The sequence below is a fragment of the Macaca mulatta genome, chromosome 4 (assembly GCF_049350105.2).
Source record: "Macaca mulatta isolate MMU2019108-1 chromosome 4, T2T-MMU8v2.0, whole genome shotgun sequence".
In the NCBI taxonomy this organism is placed as follows: domain Eukaryota; kingdom Metazoa; phylum Chordata; class Mammalia; order Primates; family Cercopithecidae; genus Macaca; species Macaca mulatta.
In genome coordinates this window covers 129,906,177-129,925,062 of record NC_133409.1, presented here as the reverse complement: position 1 = coordinate 129,925,062, position 18,886 = coordinate 129,906,177, and the positions used below count along the sequence as shown (strand labels likewise).

Genomic DNA, 18,886 nt, shown 5'->3' with positions numbered 1-18,886 from the left:
AAAACAGTCCAGGCACTCAGGTAGCACTTCACAGATTGTAATCAGATGTCATCTGAGACTTGAGGTTATGTTACAGTAAAGACAAATGGTTATTCTTATATGTGACCTTTTCTAAAATCAACCTATAACCTAGAAACAAACACCAAGGGTTTGATTTCTTTAGTTATTCCAAAATTTGCATGTTGTTGTTTGCCCTGAGAAGTGGTGCCTTGGGAACTGAGAAAACATACATTTTTCAATATGAGTGTTAAACGCCTTCATAAGACTAGGATTTTCCAGGCTTCAACTGACCTTCCTGTCTAAGACAGCAGCTTAAAAATCCTTATTTCATGTATTCTTTATTTGATGGATCATATGGCATGGAATGGTGAGCTGCTTATAAAAATCCTGTGACCCGGACATGTTTTATTATAAATTTATAAGGCTGGTACAAACAGGTATCAACTTGCTATCATTTAAGCCAATACTTTATACTCACAAACAAACTGAAAGAGGTTTGCATCCTTGGATACTTGGACTGATTTTTCCACATATAATTTCTTAATCTCATTTTTCTAGATCTAATAAAAAGACGTATACTGAGCATAAATCTCGACTTTGGAATCAGCAAGAAATCTCCCCCACCCTCCTCCTCCCACTGAACTTTGTGGGTAAATTAATATCTATGGATGGACAGGCCCCTTTGCTTCTCCCCAATCCTGCTTCTCCCCAATCCTGTCTTCTGGTCAAGAATTCTAAAGCCACACACTAGCAGCCATTCAGAACACACATGGCTGTTTGTAACTCTCTTGCCAGGCCACATTTATAGAATAATTGCTAAGGTGACAGGTAGGTGGGGGGAAAGGAAACGGATTCTCTCTATAGATCCTTTCTACACTAATGGCAACAAGCATTGGTGGATTTAAAAAGCACAGCAACGACTGGGTGTGGTGGCTTAGGCCTGTAGGCCCTATACTTTGGGAGGCCAGGGTGGGTGGAATGATTGAGCCCAGGAGTTCAAGATCAGCCTGGTCAACATGGTGAAACCCAGCTCTACAAAAAGTAAAAATATTAGTCAGGTGTGGTGGTATGTGCCTGTAGTCTGCACTACTCAGGAGGCTGAGGTGGGAGAATAGCTTGAGCCCAGAGGTTGAGGCTGCAGTGAGCTGTGACTGCACCACTGCACTCCAGCCTGGGTGACAGAGAGAGATCTTACCTCAAAAGAAAAGAAAAAAAAACTCAGCACCAATCTTAGAAATTGCCCCCTTCTCCAAATTTTGGTAACATTCTTATCCCCCAATGTTTGATTTCTTTTAGTTCTGAACACAATTCTTATAAAATTACTGGCATAAAAATGTAGTATTTTGGGTGATTTAACAATAAAGGAGGAGAAATATTTTTTCTTTATCTTTATGCATACACAGCTCTATATGGGCATTTAGCCCCAGCTGGTCGATGAGCTCAGGGTATACCCTAAATATTTAGTTTCTCCCAACATACAGTGTTGATGGAGACCCCCATGAGAGTACAGAAACAATAACACATGAGAATGTAGCAGCCATTAGGTGTATATTATTGTCGTGATATATATATCATTAGATAATGACAGCAGTACTTAGTAGCAAAAGGAGAGTTTAGTGGATTCAACAGATGTTCACTGAGGGGCCACTCTGCTAAACATCTGTGCTAGGGTCTAAGCAGGGAGGTGAGGGAAGTTAGTACCATACAACATAGTACTTGCCCATAAGAAACTTATGGCCTACTTGCAAATACCCAGATAACTACAGAACAAGGTTGTATATGGTGGCATCATTTAAGTGATACAAACTGGAGGATGCAGGAGAACGGATGGAAGAAGATACTACTTTGACGGGGTGAGTTGGAAGGCATGGAAGAATTGGCATGTGAGAATTGGCATGTCTTCAGGGACAGATAAGGTTTTCTGAGATAGGAAGCCATTCCAGGTAAAGGGAACAGCTTGGGCAAAAGTCTGTAAAGGAATTCCCTTCTAGTCACATACATATCCAAGAAGACATGGGCAAACTAGACCGCAGCCTAGTGTGTCAGAGCAAATCACTAGAAACAACCTCCATGTCCATCCACAGGAGGATGAACTAAAGAATTGTGGTATATTCACACAGTGGAAGTAGTCAGCAAAGAAAACGACTCAACTAGAGAATCATGTAGCAACTAATGTGGAAAAACACAAAACATAGATTAAATGAAAGGCAGAAGAATGTTAGGTACAAACTTTGAGGTTTTATTATATCGTTATATGTAGATATAACTTTAATTTCATAATGTTTTCATGTAGGAAGATGTAGGGAATGAGTAGATGTACGAAGCTACATTTCAGTTGAATCCACTTTTTTTTAAGACAGGGTCTCACTCTGTCACCCAGGCTAGAATGCAGTGTCACTATCACGGCTCACTGCAGCCTCAATCCCCCAGGAGCAAGCAGTCCTCCCCCTTAGCTGGGGCCACAGGCACATACTACCATGCTCAGCTAATTTTCTTTTTTCTTTTCTTTTCTTTTTTTTTTTTTTTTTTTATGAGATGGTGTCTGGCTGTGTCGCCCAGGCTGGAGTGCAGTGGCGTGATCTCAGCTCACTGCCAGCTCCGCCTCCCGGGTTCACGCCATTCTCCTGCCTCAGCCTCCGGAGTAGCTGGGACTACAGGTGCCCGCAACCACGCCCGGCTAATATTTTGTATTTTTAGTAGAGACGGGGTTTCACCGTGCTAGCCAGGATGGTCTGGATCTCCTGACCTCGTGCTCCGCCCGCCTCGGCCTCCCAAAGTGCTGGGATTACAGGCTTGAGCCACAGTGCCTGGCCATGCTCAGCTAATTTTCTAAAAGTCTTTTGTAGAAACAGAATCTCCCTATGTTGCCCAGACTGGTCTCAAACTCCTGGGTTCAAGTGATCAGCCTCCCAAAGTGTTGGGATTACTGGTGGGAGCCACTATGCCCAGGTAATTGTATCTATTTTAGAGGGAAGAGGATAAACAGATAGATACACTAATATATTTTATACACATATAAACACATATACTATGTACATATATATTTTAAGATCTAAAGTAAACATCACATGTTAACGTGATAAATATTACATTATCCTCTCTTCTTTACACTTGAAATATTTCATAATACAAAAATGAAGGAGTAAGTCACAGTTCAGGTTTAGGAACAGTAAACGCTATAGAACAGTGATTCTCAAACTTTAACCTGACCCTTGGCAAGAAATACATTTTATTTTAGAAACCAGAAATTCCATGACAGGACTTACCCTTAACACACTGGATGTACTCTAACATGTTCTATTTGCTCTTTTATTCTGCGTGATATCAAGCAGTGGGTGATGCCTACAGATACAGATAAAGGCTAGGTCCTGGAAGGCTTTGACGGTCAGGCTCAAGAATGTAAGCTTTAGTTGGCAAAGAGGGAAGGCCCACTGGTGGCTTTGGGGCATGTTATGTGAGCTAAACTTTAGCTAAATCAAAAAAAGATGGAACAGGCCAGAGCTTGGAAGATCCAAAATCATTCAGGAGGTTGTCACCATTAATGTAACTGGAACAGGATATGGGTCTGCAGGGGAAGTGAAAAAAAGGGACAGGTTTAGCATTTGCTATGATTAAAAATAATACGGATAATAGGGATTTGATGACTGGGGTTTCAGGGGAGCCAGAGGGAAATGAGATAAATTTCACTCTTGATTTCAAGGCTTGATGCCTGGGAGATTGGTTACATCAATAACAACTATGTATATCAGGAGAAATTTGGTTTTAAACACAATATTTAAGGTGCTGATGGGGGACATCTACACATATGTAGTGAAGCCATGGCTGAGGTTAAAAGGAATGCATAATGGTTTCACAATGTATTATGGCTTTCTATAGCAGTACATAGTACCTGGTGAGGGAAAAAATGAAAGGTGTAATCAAGGTGGGGCAAGGCAGGCAGACCTAGCAAAGGTGTGGCGGGTGGAGGGTGAGGAGTGCTGGCTAGGGCAGAGTGAAATGGCTAGCACTGGGTTGGGTTTGTGTTGGGATGGCAGTGAGTCCAAATGCAATGGGTGCACTGAGAGAAGAAGGGTTGGAAGACTGGAGGTTATGAGACACCCAAAAAGTATCTTTTGCAGGTGTGATGAAATATTACAGGTGGAATTTAGGAGTGTTTTAATCAAGGAGGAGGAATTTCAAACCTGAAATCTTGGAGCTAAAATAATTCTGAGTTAGAAAAAAAATATTCTGAAATTCATATGGAAACAAAGAGCCTAAATAGTGAAAGCAATCCTAAGCACAAGGAACAAAGCCAGAGGCATCACATTACCCAACTTCGAAATACTACAAGGCTATAGTAACCTAAAGGCTACAGTAGCATGGTACTGGTACAAAAAAAGACACACAGACCACTGGAATAGAGAACCCAGAAATAAAGCTGCACACCTACAATCAACTGATCTTCGATAAAGTTGACAAAAATAATGGGGAAAGGATATCCTATTCAATAAATGGTGCTGGGAAAACTGGCCAACCATATGTAGAAGAATGAAACTGGTCTCCTACCTATCACCATATACAAAAATTAACTCACAATGGATTAAAGACTTAAATGTATGATGTGGTTTGGCTGTGTCCCCACCCAAATCTCATCTTGAATTGCAGCTCCTATAATGCCTAGGTGTTGGGGGAGGGAGCCAGTGGGAGATAATTGGATCATGGGGGCAGTTTCCCCCATACTATTCTCGTGATAGTGAATAAGTCTCACAAGATCTGATGGTTTAATAGGGGAAATCCCTTTCACTTGGTTCTCATTCTGTCTCTGCTGGCTGCCATTTAGGACATCCCTTTGCTCTTCCATCGTCTTCTGCCATGATTGTGAGGCCTCCCCAGCCATGTGGAACTGTGAGTCAGTTAAACCTCTTTACTTTATAAATTATCTAGTCTCGGGTATGTCTTTGTCAGCAACATAAAAACGGACTAATACAATGTAAGACCTCAAACTATAAACATCCTTCAAGAAAATCTAGGAAGTACCCTTCTCGACATAGGCTTTGGGGAAGATTTATAACTAAGTCCTTAAAAGCATCTGCAACAAAAACAAAAAATTGACAACTGAGACCTAATTAAACTAAAGAACTTCTGCACAGCAAAAGAAAACTATTGGCCATGCACCATGGCGTATGCCTGGAATTCTAGCACTTTGGGGGCCAAGGTGGGTAGATTGCCTGAGCCCAGGAGTTTGAGGCCAGCCTGGGCAACATGGTGAAACCCCCTCTCTACAAAAACATACAAAAATTAGCTGGGCATGTGGCGTGCACCGGTAGTCCCAGCTACTCGAGAGGCTAAAGTGGGAGGATCACGTGAGCCCAGAAAGGTTGAAGCTACAGTGAGCCATGATTACACCACTGCACTCCAGTCTAGGTGACAGAGTGAGACCCTGTCTCAAAGAAAACAAAAAAGAAAATTTCAACAGAGGAAACAGACAACCTACAGAATGGGAGAAAATATTCATACATTATGCAAAAGTCTAATATCCAGCATCTATAAGGAACTTTAAATCAACAAGCAAAAAACAGCTCAATTAAAAAGTGGGCAAAGGAAATGAGCAGACACGTCTCAAAAGAAGACAGACAAGTGGCCAACAACATATGAAAAAATGCTTAACATCACTAATCATTAGAGAAATGCAAATCAAAACTACAATGAGATACCATCTCACACCAGTCAGAATGGCTATTATTTAAAGTCAAAAAGTAACAGGTGTTGGTGAGGCTTCACAGAAAAGGGAACATTTATACACTGTTGGTGGGAATGTAAATTAATTTCAGTCACTGTAGAAAGCAGTTTGGAGATTTCTCAGAGAACCAAACACAACTGCCGTTTGACCTAGCAACCACATTACTGGGTATGTACTCAAAGGAAAACAAATTGTTCTACCAAAAAGACACATGGATGCATATGTTCATCACAGCACTATTCACAATAGCAAAGATCAACCTAGGAATCAACTTCAGTGCCCATCAACAGTGAGTTGGATAAAGAAAATGTGGTATATATACATAATGGAATACTATGGAGCTATAAAACGGAATTTGCAGCAATATTAGTGAATTAGTGCAGAAACAGAAAACCAAATACCACATGTTTTTACTTATAAGTAAGAGCTAAACCTTGGATATACATGGACATAGAGACGGGAAAAATAGACACGGGACTACAAGAAGGGAGGAGGGACTGGGGCAAGGTTGAAAAACTACCTGTTGGGTACTATGCTCACTACCTGGATGATGGACTCAGTCGTACCCCAAACCTCAGCATCATGCAATATACTCTTGTAACAAACCTGCACATATATCTACTGAATAGAAAATAAAAGTTGAAATTTTTTAAAAATGAAGTAATTCTGAGTGATAAATAATCACTACCTTCATAGATACTACAGGTTAGGCGGGTAGGTAATTGTAATATGGAGCTGAAAGCTGTAGCTGTGTGATAGTTTACAATTACTGATCTGAACTGAGTAGACTGACTTTTCAAATGAAACTCTTCTATGGAATAATTAATGATTTTTAACCAGATCTGCTACTGATTATGAGTTACTACTTCTAATTACAGAAAAGCCCACACTGGGAAGTGGAGCAAGGTCTTCAGGGGTGCCCTTAGAGAAGAGTCCTGATGGGATGTCTTGGGAGAGGAGGCTCTGGATAGTGCTCCTGGGTCACTACAGTGAGCCGGGGTTCCGAGTGCATCAGCGGCTCAGAGATGGACAAACACTATCTTCTCATCTAATACTTCCTTTTCATTCACAGCTGATAGACCTTCTTCTCCAAAGACACAGTCAGTTGGCTGGACTCTTGGGACACGGGTCAGAATTATTGGGGTCTGCCCATACATTATTGCTGCTTTGGTTTAGGGCTTTGAATAGGGTCACTTAAATTCACTGTACCTCAGTTATTCTCACAATCAAATAACACAAGCTAAAATCTTTGAAAAAATATTTTGAATAACTTATGCAACCCAACGAATTTCACAATTTAAAGGAAGACATATGTACAGCCAGTTATAGCATAATGCTAAGAGGATGCTATAGACTGAAGTGTCTCCCCAAATTAATATGTTGAAATCCTAACCCCTAATGTAAGGATATTAGAATGTATGGCCGTCAGGAGGTAATCACCTAGATCAGGGATCCCCCAAACCCCAGTACCCGTCTGTGGCCTGTTAGGAACTGAGCTGCACAGCAGGAGGTGATCAGCGGGCAAGCAAGCAAAGCTTCATCAGTATTTACAGCTGCTCTGCTTTGCTGGCTTTACTGCCTCCTGTCAGATCAGCAGCAGCATTAGATTTTCTTTTCTTTTTTTTTTTTTTTTTGAGACAGAGTCTCGCTCTGTCGCCCAGGCTGGAGTGCAGTGGCCGGATCTCAGCTCACTGCAAGCTCCGCCTCCCAGGTTTACGCCATTCTCCTGCCTCAGCCTCCCGAGTAGCTGGGACTACAGGCGCCCGCCACCTCGCCCGGCTAGTTTTTTGTATTTTTTAGCAAAGACGGAGTTTCACTGGGTTAGCCAGGATGGTCTCGATCTGCTGACCTCGTGATCCGCCTGTCTCGGCCTCCCAAAGTGCTGGGATTACAGGCTTGAGCCACCGCGCCCGGCCTAGCAGCATTAGATTTTCATAGGAGTACCAATCCTATTGTGAACTGCACATGCAAAGGATCTAGGTTGTACTCTCCTTATGAGAATCTAATGCCTGATGATCTGTTACTGTCTGCCATCACCCCAGATGGGACCATCTAGTTGCAGGAAAACAAGCTGAGGGCTCCCACTGATTCTACATTATGGTGAGTTGTATAATTATTTCTTTATATATTATAATGTAAAAATAATAGAAATAGGCTGGATCCAGTGGCTCATGCCTGTAATCCCAGCACTTTGGGAAGCCAAGGTGGATGGATCACTTGAGGTCAGGAGTTTGAGACCAGCCTGGCCAACATGGCGAAACCCCATCTCTACTAACAATACAAAAATCAGCCAGGCATGGTGGCGCATGCCTATAATCCCAGCTACTTTGGTGGCTGAGGCATGAGAATGGCTTGAGCCTGGGAGATGGAGGTTGTAGTGAGCTGAGATGGCATCACTGCACTCCAGCCTGGGCAACAGAGCGAGATCCTGTGTCAGGAAAAAAAAAAAAAGCAATAAATGTAATGGACTTGAATCATCCTAAAACCATACTCCTCAACGCCCAGCCCTCGTACATGGAAAAATTGTCTTCCATGAAATTGGTCCCTGGTGCAGAAAAGGTTGGGGACCACTGACCTAGATGAAGGGCATTACTGCCTTTATAAAAGAAACTCAGGAGAGCTCCCTTGGCTCTTCTGCCATGTAAGGACATAGCAAGAAGACAGTTGTGTTTGAACCAGAAGGGGGCCCTCACTGGACACCGAAACTGCTGGTGCCTTGATCTTGGACTTTTGCAGCCTCTAGAAACTGAAAAATAGATTTCTGTTGTTTATAAGCCCACCTAGTCTGATACTTCCTTACAGCACCAGTGAATGGACAAAGACAGAGGGTTTAATAAGACATGATGAATTCTACTTCAGGCTGTCGCTAAGCTTCACAGGGGAGGGGTTATATCTGAGCCTGAATTTGAGAGAGAAGTGGGTTTTGCCAGGCACAGCAGGCTACAATAACATTGGTGATGTCAAGTGTGTGGCTTGTTCAGGCAATCAGGACAGTCTGTTCTGCCCTTTTGTATGCAACAAGAATAAAAACGAGTTCTAACAGTGCTCCAGTGTTATTTTACATTATGTTTCTCTGCCTGACCCCTCCTTTTCCTAAATCTTTGCTTAGGCATTCTTGGTCATAAAAGTGACAAATGGTAGGAGATCATAGACCAAAAACAAGCTGATGGTTAGAAATTCGGCCAGCAATTTAAATATTGGTGTGGATACCTCTCAAGTGGATGAACCACATACATAAATAAGATCCAATTCAAATGGTGTTTTCTTTTGAAAACTCACATTTTCGTTATCTTAGATCTCACTGGTTTTTACCTTTAGAAGCAGGCAAAGGATAGTCATTTCACTTTTATTTTGAACAATGATCTATTGACACATTCTGGGGCATCTTTCCTCTGACTGTTTGCTGATAGAAATAAAGCATAGGTAAGCCAGTGTTCCTGTCTCCAGAGGCTTGCAATTCAATAAGCAGAAGAGAGAAGGCTCTGTACACACACAGTAGTGAAGTAATGGGCAAGCCCGATGTTCTACTTACGAAAATATGTGGAATAGATAGATAAGCGTTGGGGGTGGGGGGGGAATCAAGATGGCCTGGAGAAGGCTTTGTGGTGATTTGGAATTGAACTAAGGCCTTGGGGATATCTAAGGAGAAATGGAGAATAAAGTGACTTGCTTGACTCTTTATAGCAAATAAAAATGCTGGGTCTTAGAACCACCAGGAGTGTACTGTTGTCACTGCAGAAGAGTTAATGTTTAATTGCTAGGGAACACAGCTTTCTTTATATGGTGCTCCAAACCCTAGCTCGACTTGTTATCTGATTTTTCTGCTATGGAAAGGACATTTCCAAGATTGATTTCCTGCCAGTGGAAATGAGCAGCTCTCTTCATGTTCACCCGGGCTGGCCTAGGTCCCAGCTGGTTTGCAGATCATGATGAAGCTTCCTGCCGGTGAGAAGCTAGATCTAGTTGAGAGGTTGCCTGACTGAAGCCAAACCACACCTAACGAAGCCGATGGTTACACTCATGTAGAAAGTCCAGGGAGACACCTGTCCCTAGGCTTTAATTAGTGGGAGTTTCAGACAGCAGAGTTTACCTTTACTCAAACAAGAAGTCTCAGAGGAACATGATCCTCACACCTGAACTGTTGATTGGCCGGAGACTGCTTAGTGTGTTCTAGTAAATTGTTCCCAGCTCCTCTGACTTCTCCCACTTGACAGATTAAACACAGATACTATTTATTCCATGTGGCAGGTGCATTCTGTGTCTGTAATGATGCATTTTGAAACCAGCACTTTCTCAAGTGAGATTAGCTGAGATGTGGAAAGTATAGGAAGTGATAGAACAGCGAGAAATTCTAGCTTAGAGGGTTCTAGTTGGACCAAGAGAAAAAGGCGCTCAGAGGAAATATGCTCTGCTCATCTTCCCCAGGCCACAGCAACAAATTAAGGCTGTCTTTTCTTTCTCCTCTTAGGAATAGTATAGGACACCACAGAGGAAAAGATTCATAAGTGGAGAGGTCACTGAGCCCAGAAGGACATATCTTGCTGCCACATCTGTGGCAAAAAGGTGTACCTTACTTGTTTTTTATAGGCATGGTTCAGCCGTACCACAAACCTACATGGTCAGGAAGTGACTCATTTACTAATGCCGTTTGAGCTTGTGTGTTGTGGGAAAAGTCTTTTGACAATATCGTGTATACTGGCTTTTCCAATCTAAGAGAATATCTTTGCTGCATTAACAGTAGATGTTACATATTTTTTTCCCTTTAAACCCCCCATGACCAATGGCTTACACTATGGCAAGTATAGTTAGGTTACTCCTAATAATTAATATGGTATGCTAACTAGTTGAACTCACAGAATAATGCAAGTATGTATGTATTCCTTTATAATGCTGGGGTGTTTATTGGGGAGGGTCTTAATATTTTACCAACTTATGTTTTGCCAATTTTTGCATATTTATGTCAAATATTCCTGTTTGCAGAGTAGTACTAACATTTGCTTTCCAATTACAAAAGTCGTAAAATGTTTGTTAAAAAGTACTATAATGATAGTATTTCCAGAAGAAAAGTAAAATTCCCCACAATCCTCTCATGTTAATAGCTGTATTGTTTTGATTATATGCACTTCCATACTTCATCTGTACCATGTTTGTATATTTACAAAAATAGGGCTGGGTGGGACACATACTTTAAGTCTGTTTTTTCCTTTACATGTCTTTGACTCATTTATTCATTCAAGAAATCTTTTTTGAGAATGTACAATGTGCTAGTCCATCACTTTTCTAAGTGCAGTGGAGACTACAGTGAAAAACCAATGGAGCACACATATCATGTATCTTTGTATAACAATGAATGTCAATATGCTAGTTATTTTAATAAGTGTAGAGTATTGTATAGATTTATCTTAATTTACTCAATCAAATACTCCATTTTTGGATGTCGAGATTCTGTTTGTTAGGTTTTGTTAAATATAGGGGGGAAATATGCACTGACCATTGGTGAATCTGAACCAATGTTCCAATGATCTCTGCTAATAATAGGATTGCACTGGTAGTGCCCCTCTTTCAAATGTGACTTTACAAATAGTGATATGCTCCTTGGAAGATGTGGCTGTAAAGATCAGTATGAGCCCAGAGGTCTCTCACTTAATGACTGTGGAGATCCTGAGGCATGTGAGGCTGTTTCCAACTCTACCTCTGGCTCAAAGGCTGCTTAAAGCACAGTTCCAGTCCTTATAAATGGACACCAGGTTGTCATTTTGGCTGCTATTCCTTTGCAGCCATTTATAGTTATGCAGTGATGTGTGAAGCTGGGCTTCTGTGAATTCTGGAAGCATTTCTTCTGCCTTTGATAGGAACTGCTGCTTGTTTGTCCTCTATCCAACAACCAGCAGGTCACTTTCCTGCCATCTGTGTGAGTCCCACACACAGTGACATGAAGTGATGTCACAGGATCTGTTTGTTGGTGATTTCAGCATGCTGCTTGATGTTCAATACAAAGCAAAACATAGCCCAGGTGAATTGTGAAATTTTACATTATTAGAGGTTATATAGATTACACCCCCATCTTATGGACAAGGGCACCAAGACATAGAGAGGTTGAGTAATTTGCTTAAAAGTCACTTAGAGCACTTTGGGAGGCCTAGGCGGGCAGATTGCCTGAGCTCAGGAGTTCGAGACCAACCTGGGCAACACGGTGAAACCTCGTCTCTACTAAAATACAAAAATAATGTAGCTGGGTGTGGTGGTGTGCACCTGTAGTCCCAACTACTCGGGAGGCTGAGGCGGGAGAATTGTTTGAACCCAGGAGGTGGAGGTTGCAGTGAAGCGAGATCGCGCCACCGTACTCCAGCCTGGGTGACAGAGCGAGACTCTGTCTCAAAAAAAAAAAAAAAAAAAAAAAAAAAGTCACATAGTGGTAGAGCTAGAACTGAACATTGGGACTTCTAATTTCTTGCCCAGTGTTCTTTTCAGGGAATCAGCTATTCCAAGTTTGTGGTAGATTCACATAGCATCCTTGTAATAGGTCAGGAAACACTATTGCTTTGGAGTGCTTCTATTTGGCATCCAGATAAAATGTCTTCAGTACCAGACAATGCCAGGTTCCCAAATATGGAGCTTTTCTTTAATTCCCCCACTTTGTTAATTTGGGAGAGGCTTTTTAGGTAGCTTGCTGTATGCATAGCAGATTTAGTGATCTCATTGCCATTGTGCGTTCCACCAGTAGGCTGATAAATGACCTCAGGTTTATGATTGGAATGTCTCACCCCACCAGTTCTGTAAAGCTAGCCACAATGAACCATGTGTCTCTTTAATATGAAAGAGGCCCATCAGATTTATGATCATATTTATCTGGGCTAACAGACCTATTTGGATTATTTGATAGATTCCACTCAGATTTTGTGGAAGTCACATTTTATTCTCTTAGGGAGCATTGGAATCTGATTTACAAGTAAACTCTATCAAAGCACTGAGAAACTTTGCAATACTGACTGTTTTTGTAAGGCCAACTGCAAGTTATCTTTGTTAATGAAGCAAAGCAGTATTGCAGCAGCATATTTGAAGTTGTATTTCAAAAAATATTGGGGTTTAGTCATAGAGTGCATTTTTTGAGGCATAGTGGTTAAGAACCCAGACTTTAGAGTCCACTGCTTAGTTACCTCCTGGATCTATCACATACTGTGTAGCCTCGGACAAGTTACACAATCTCTCTGTAACTCTGTTTCCTTATCTGTGAAATGGGAATGATAATAGTACCGGTGTCAGGTAGTTGATGGGAAGTTTAAATAAGTTAATATTTTCAAAGCACCCAAAACACTGTCTGGTATGTGCGAGACATAATGTAAGTGTTTCATACTATTATTCTGACACTTTCTCTCTCTCTCTTTTTTTGTTTTTGACACGGGGTCTTGCTCTGTTGTCCAGGTTATGCAGTGGCATAACCATGGCTCACTGTAGCCTCAACCTCCTGGGCTCAAGTGATCCTCCCACCTCAGCATCCTGAGTAACTGGGACTACAGGTGTGTACCACCATGCCTGGCTAATTTTTAAATTTGTTGTAGAGATAGAGTCTTGCTGTGTTGCCAAGGCTGGTCTTGAACTCCTGGGCTCAAGCTATACTCGCTACTCAGCTTCCCAAAGTGCTGGGATTACAGGTGTGAGCCACTGTACCTGGTCGATTTGGACACTTTCATTCCATCCATTCTTCATTCATTCATTCATTCAACAGTGATTTCTTGGAATATCGATGTGCTAGGCACAATGCTAATGATAAAAATATTCTCAGCCCTCAAAGGATCTTGCAGTTTAGTGGTCACAGAGACATATGCAAACCATGTAGGCATACAGTAAGGAAAGTCCTATAATGAAGGACTATAAGTGCAGTGGCAGTTAGGTGAAGGAGCACCTGAGGGGAAGGCTTCACAGGGGCCATTTGAGATGGGACATGAAGCATGAGTAGGAGTTGGCCGGTGGACATCAGTGGTGTGTGCATTCCTGGCATGCACAGAAGGACAGAGTCCTGAGAGGATGGCAGAATAACTGGAACACAAAGTGGCAGAGTGGGAGATGCTTTGGGGACAGTTAAAGAGACACACAGGTAGGGACCAGGAAGGCCTCCTGTATCTTACAGAGGTTCCTGTGAGAGACAGTAAGGACTCAAATTCAGACAGGGGCCAATGAGAGGGAATCCAGCAGATGGAGGAGATGGCCAGAAGCAGTGAGTGCAGTGGGCATACCTGTTAGACACGGTTACACCTGTTTCTCAGGTGATAGGAGATGTGCCCAGGTGCTGTTCTGCTTATTCATAAAGTTCCTCTCTGGAAGTTAAATGGTCTCTTATGGGTACTTGACATATTTTGCTGTGTTTTCAGGGGATAACAACTATCACCAAAAACGTGTCATTTCATTGTTTTATTGAAAGTTACTGAAAAGGAAATGCATTTTAGGTAGTTTCCATCAGTCAGAACTAGGAAAACAAAACCAAACCTTAAGAATACAGATGATCCCCAACTTCGGATGGTGTGAAAGTGATACGCATTCAATAGAAACCATACTTTGCGTTTGGGGTTTTGATTTTTTCCAAGGCTAGTGATAGGCAGTGAAATACTCTAGCAATTCTGGGGAGCAGCAGTAACCTGCAGCTCCCAGTCAGCCATGTGATCTCAAAACAACCAATACCCTACAGTGTCCTCTTGCCAGATGACTTTCCCCACCTGTAGGCTAATGTGTGTGTTCTGAGCACATTTAAGGTAGGCTAGGCTGAGTGGTTAGGTTCAGTAGATTAGGCGCATTAAATGCATTTTCAACTTAACAATGAGTTTACTGGGTTATATAACCCATCATATGTCAATGAACATCTGTATTTAGCTTAGTTCTGTGATTTTCTTTTAAAAAGAACACCTAAATGCACAATTTTTGGTTAAAATGTCAAATTATTACCATGAACTTGGGATTTTTACCCCATTTTTTTCTTTCCATTAAAAAAAAAAAAATTTGCAAGGCTCTTCTAAGATAAATCTTTAAGATTAGATCCTGGCCAGGCACAGTGACTCACACCTATAATCCCAACACTTTGGGAGGCTGAGGTGGGTGGATCACCTGAGGTCAGGAGTTTGAGACCAGCCTGACCAATATGGTGAAACCCTGTCTCTACTAAAAATTCAAAAAATTAGCTGGGCATAGTGGCATGTGCCTGTAGTTTAGTCCCAGCTACTCGGGAGGCTGAGACAGGAGAATTGCTTGAACCCGGGAGGCGGAGGTTGCAGTGAGCCAAGATCGTGCCATTGCACTCCAGCCTGGGCAACAGATTGAGACTTTGTCTCAAAAAAGAAAAAAAAAAAAAAAAAAGATTAGATCCCTACATAACGCAAGGCATTATTCAACATTTTCTAACACTTTCTTATAAACATTAAGTGAATTCATGGTACATATACTCAGTAAATAGAACTTTTAATTCCAATTCCATTGTAATCTGAATCTAATTAAAAATCCTTAAAGGAGATAGGGCAGTTCAAATGTCCCACTGCTCCAGATGTGTCCAAATGAATGTCCCCCATGGGCACTTCACACTCAACATTTTTTCAAACATGTCATTCAGCCCTGACTTGACCCAGGGAGGCAGTATTATGACGATTCCCAGAAGTGTTACAAAAAAAAAAAATACTCCTTTTTGATTTAAAAAAATTACATTAAAATCAATTATAAGGTAGAAAATATGTGTGGATAGATTTATTTTTACTAAGTTATATCCTTCAGTGGGCTCTTTATTTGAAATATTACTAGGACTTTATGTGCATGTTTTGCCTCTTGAAAGTACTATTCCATGACTGACCATTTTGTTATTATTCATTCTGTTTTCTTCCTTAAAAGTGGATAGACAGGAAATCACCTCCTCCCACCCACCCTTTTTTATGAGGACAATGACTCTGAGTAATTGATTGTCTTAGGCATAGTCACACACCTGAGTAGAGCAAATACTAATAGCCAGACTTCCTGACTCCCAATCCATTACTTCTTTTTTTCTTCACCTTTGCAGAAGTATAGGAAATTGGTGCCATGAGCCTGGGCCTAAAGAACTGTTCATTCAGTAAATAATTGTAAGGTGTCTTCTATATGCCAGATATTATTTTCAACATGGGGACTTCTGCACCTAACAGTTCCTGCCTTTAAGGAGCTTATGGCTAATGGGAAAGTAAGTGGAGTAAATGAATGAACCCAGCTCCATGAATGAAGCAAACTGGGAGTCTAATGAGGGCTGGAGAGAACCCTAAGCCAGTCTGGGAGTTAAGAAAAACTTCCTGGTGAAGCCGACTTCCAGGTAGAGTGTTGAAAATGAGCCAGAGTTGCTGGGCTAGAGCGTACTGAGTTTGCATGCATGGGAGATACAGTGTCAAGAACTCCCAGTATTCAGATTATTAAGATCTGGGCCAACAAAGTGGCCTTAGAGGTATGGGCTCTGGGAGAGGAGGCTGGAATAGGAAGGTCAACAGAGAAAGGATCTGTTTGAATAATTAGGGCTTAGAATTTGTATTGTAAACAAACAATGGTGAGCTGTTGAAGAATTTTGAGGAGGGAATGATAATCAGATTTCCATTTTTAAACTGTTGCCCTGAATGAAATGAGGGTTGGGGATGTGAGTTAGGAGAGCCATTGTTGATGAAGAAAGGTCAGTTATGAGACTGCTATTGTCATCATTAACATAAGTTAATTTTGAAGGCCTAAATTAAGGGAAAGTAGTAGAAATGGAAAAGGCAAATGGATTCCAGAAATGTTGAGATAAAATCAGCAAACCTTGATTCTGATTAGATGTAGGGAATGAGTCAAGTCTGGGTTGAAGGAAATGTCTGAAGATGAGTTTGAAGTGCCCATGGGAGACATTCTTTTGAACACATCTAGAGCAGTTGGATATTTGAATTCAAACCTCAGGAAAGATCTGGCTGGAGGCAAATTTGGAAATCAGCGGATACAGATGCTGGCTGAAGCTAAGGGCCTGGCAGAAGTGCCCATCTGAGAGACACTGTGGATGGTGAAAAGGGGGCAGATACCACAATTGACAGGGATGGTGGGAGAAGAAAGCCAAGGTGGGGCCAGAGAAGGTGGTGTCATTGTCACTTAAGCCAAGAGAGGAGGCATTGGTTAGCATTGGGAATCCTTGCAGAGCTCAGGGGAGATCAGCATTGAAACAGGGTAATAGTTTCAGGGGAGAGAAATGACTCCCATTTCCTCTGTAACATCAAACCTAAACTTTCACTAATTCCACTGCACCTAGCCCACTCCCTTGCTCATTACTCCCCAATAGCCCCTCTGCTCATAGACCTACCAGGAAGTCATACCATTCCTATGCTCTTATTTTGCCTCTTTGCCAGAATGCCCCAATTCTCACTTGTCTGAGCTCTATCCAGCCTTCTAGGGCTAACACAAGCCCACTTTCCCCCAAGGCTGCCCCAGCATACTCTGAGTGTGTTCTCTTCTATAGATCTATTTGTATTTCGCTCTACTTTACACTTGATTATGTGTGTCATCTGGTGTTGGCTATTGATTCATGAAGTTTGACTCTTCCAAGCTTCTTGAGGTAAAGGGTCTTATTGTATTCTTCTTCTGCGGCCTTTGTAGCCTGGAATAGTGTTGAACAGATAATCCTTGCTCTGAAAAAGATTTCTGGTTGATCAAAATTACAAGATTTGAAATTATCCATTTCATAAAAATTCTTGAGGAAGATTTAAATTTCAGCTGTCCAGGAGTTGGAGTGAACCCTGTACAAAGGAGATTGTTCTAAGGTAGAATCTTGGTCAGCTGATAGTCACATCAGGTTAGGGAGGAGGGCGTGGGAACAGAGGTCAGAAGTGAGGGAGGGGCTCTTTACTCAGTGCAGCCACATGGAAGGCTGGGATGATTCAACATCATGATGACAGTATGTGGTTTCCTCCAAAATGGGCTCAAACTTTACAGCTGGTCCTTTGAATCATGGAAACATTGCCCATTCCTGCTTGGTGAAAGTGAGGCCTAAGAGGGAGGGGGCCAGACCACACTTCACAGTGGTTTCTGAAGTTAATGAGGATAAAAGAATTATAACTCATGGTACCATTTTTGTAGCTGTGTTAGCTGCTCTCAAAGGGAGAATTTCATGGCAGGGGAAGAGGTGGTTGCTAAGGAAATGACAAAGAGAGGGAAAAAAGAAAACCCAAACCCTCTTTCTGACCACAAGTTTAGAATTTTTCTTTCCTTTTTTTTTTTTTTTTTTTGAGGCCGAGTTTCGCTTTTGTTGCCCAGGCTGGCGTGCAATGGCGTGATCTTGGCTCACTGCAACCTCCACCTCCTGGGTTCAAGTGATTCTCCTGAGTAGTTGGGATTACAGGAGCCTGCCAACACACCCAGCTAATTTTTTGTATTTTTAGCAGAGACAGGGTTTCATTATATTGGCCAGGCTGGTCTCAAACTCCTGACCTCAGGTGATCCGCCCACCTCGGCCTCCCAAAGTGCTGGGATTACAGGTGTGAGCCACCGTGCCCGACCTTAGAATTTTTCACGACCTTGCACTACCAAAGGGAAATTTAAGTCCTTTGTTGCTGTTCTTGTTTTTGAGACGAAGTCTCACTTTGTCACCTAGGCTGCAGTGCAGTGGCACGATCTCGGCTCACTGCAACCTCCTCCTCCTCAGTTCAAGTGATTCTCTTGCCTCAGCCTTCCTAGTAGCTGGGATTACACACACCGGCCACCATGCCCAGCTAATTTTTGTATTTTTAGTAGAGATGGTGTTTCAACATGTTGGTCAGGCTGGTCCCGAACTCCTGACCTCAAGCAGTCCACCCACCTCAGCCTCCCAAAGGGCTGGGATTACAGGCGTGAGCCACTGCCCTTGGCTGGGAAATTTAAGTCCTTTTTACCCTCAGATGACAGATCTTTGCGACCCTCTCATTCCTGAGAGAGGTAAGGAATCATATTCTGAGTTAGAGGCCACGGTGTTTGTATACCTGGACTCAGATTCCTTTGTGGGTATTGGGTTACACACTCCAGGGGGTGGAGCTGTTAAGAAGACCCTGAGATCTCGGTGGCTGCATTTTAAATATCTCATTTGTAAGGGAAATGATGATTCTGCCAATTTATTTCCCCTTGTACACATTTTCTTTTGAAGTTAAAGTTAATATCCTTTTGGACTTGTACCTCTCTGCT

The 18,886-nt window shown here is 42.0% G+C and overlaps 1 protein-coding gene across 4 annotated transcripts in view; it reads left to right on the top strand.

Annotated features, from left to right (window-relative positions):
• The window catches only part of PAQR8 (progestin and adipoQ receptor family member 8), a 46,605-nt gene that overhangs the window by 19,118 nt on the left and 8,601 nt on the right, over positions 1-18,886 (top strand). Inside the window, exon 1 of one of the 4 annotated variants that reach the window (XM_077998645.1) lies at positions 4,819-4,884. The exons of the other annotated variants lie outside the window; for them this stretch is intronic. The gene's annotated coding sequence lies outside the window, so the exon portion shown is untranslated. Of the gene's footprint in view, positions 1-4,818; positions 4,885-18,886 lie in introns of those variants that run through there. 4 annotated transcript variants of the gene reach the window in all.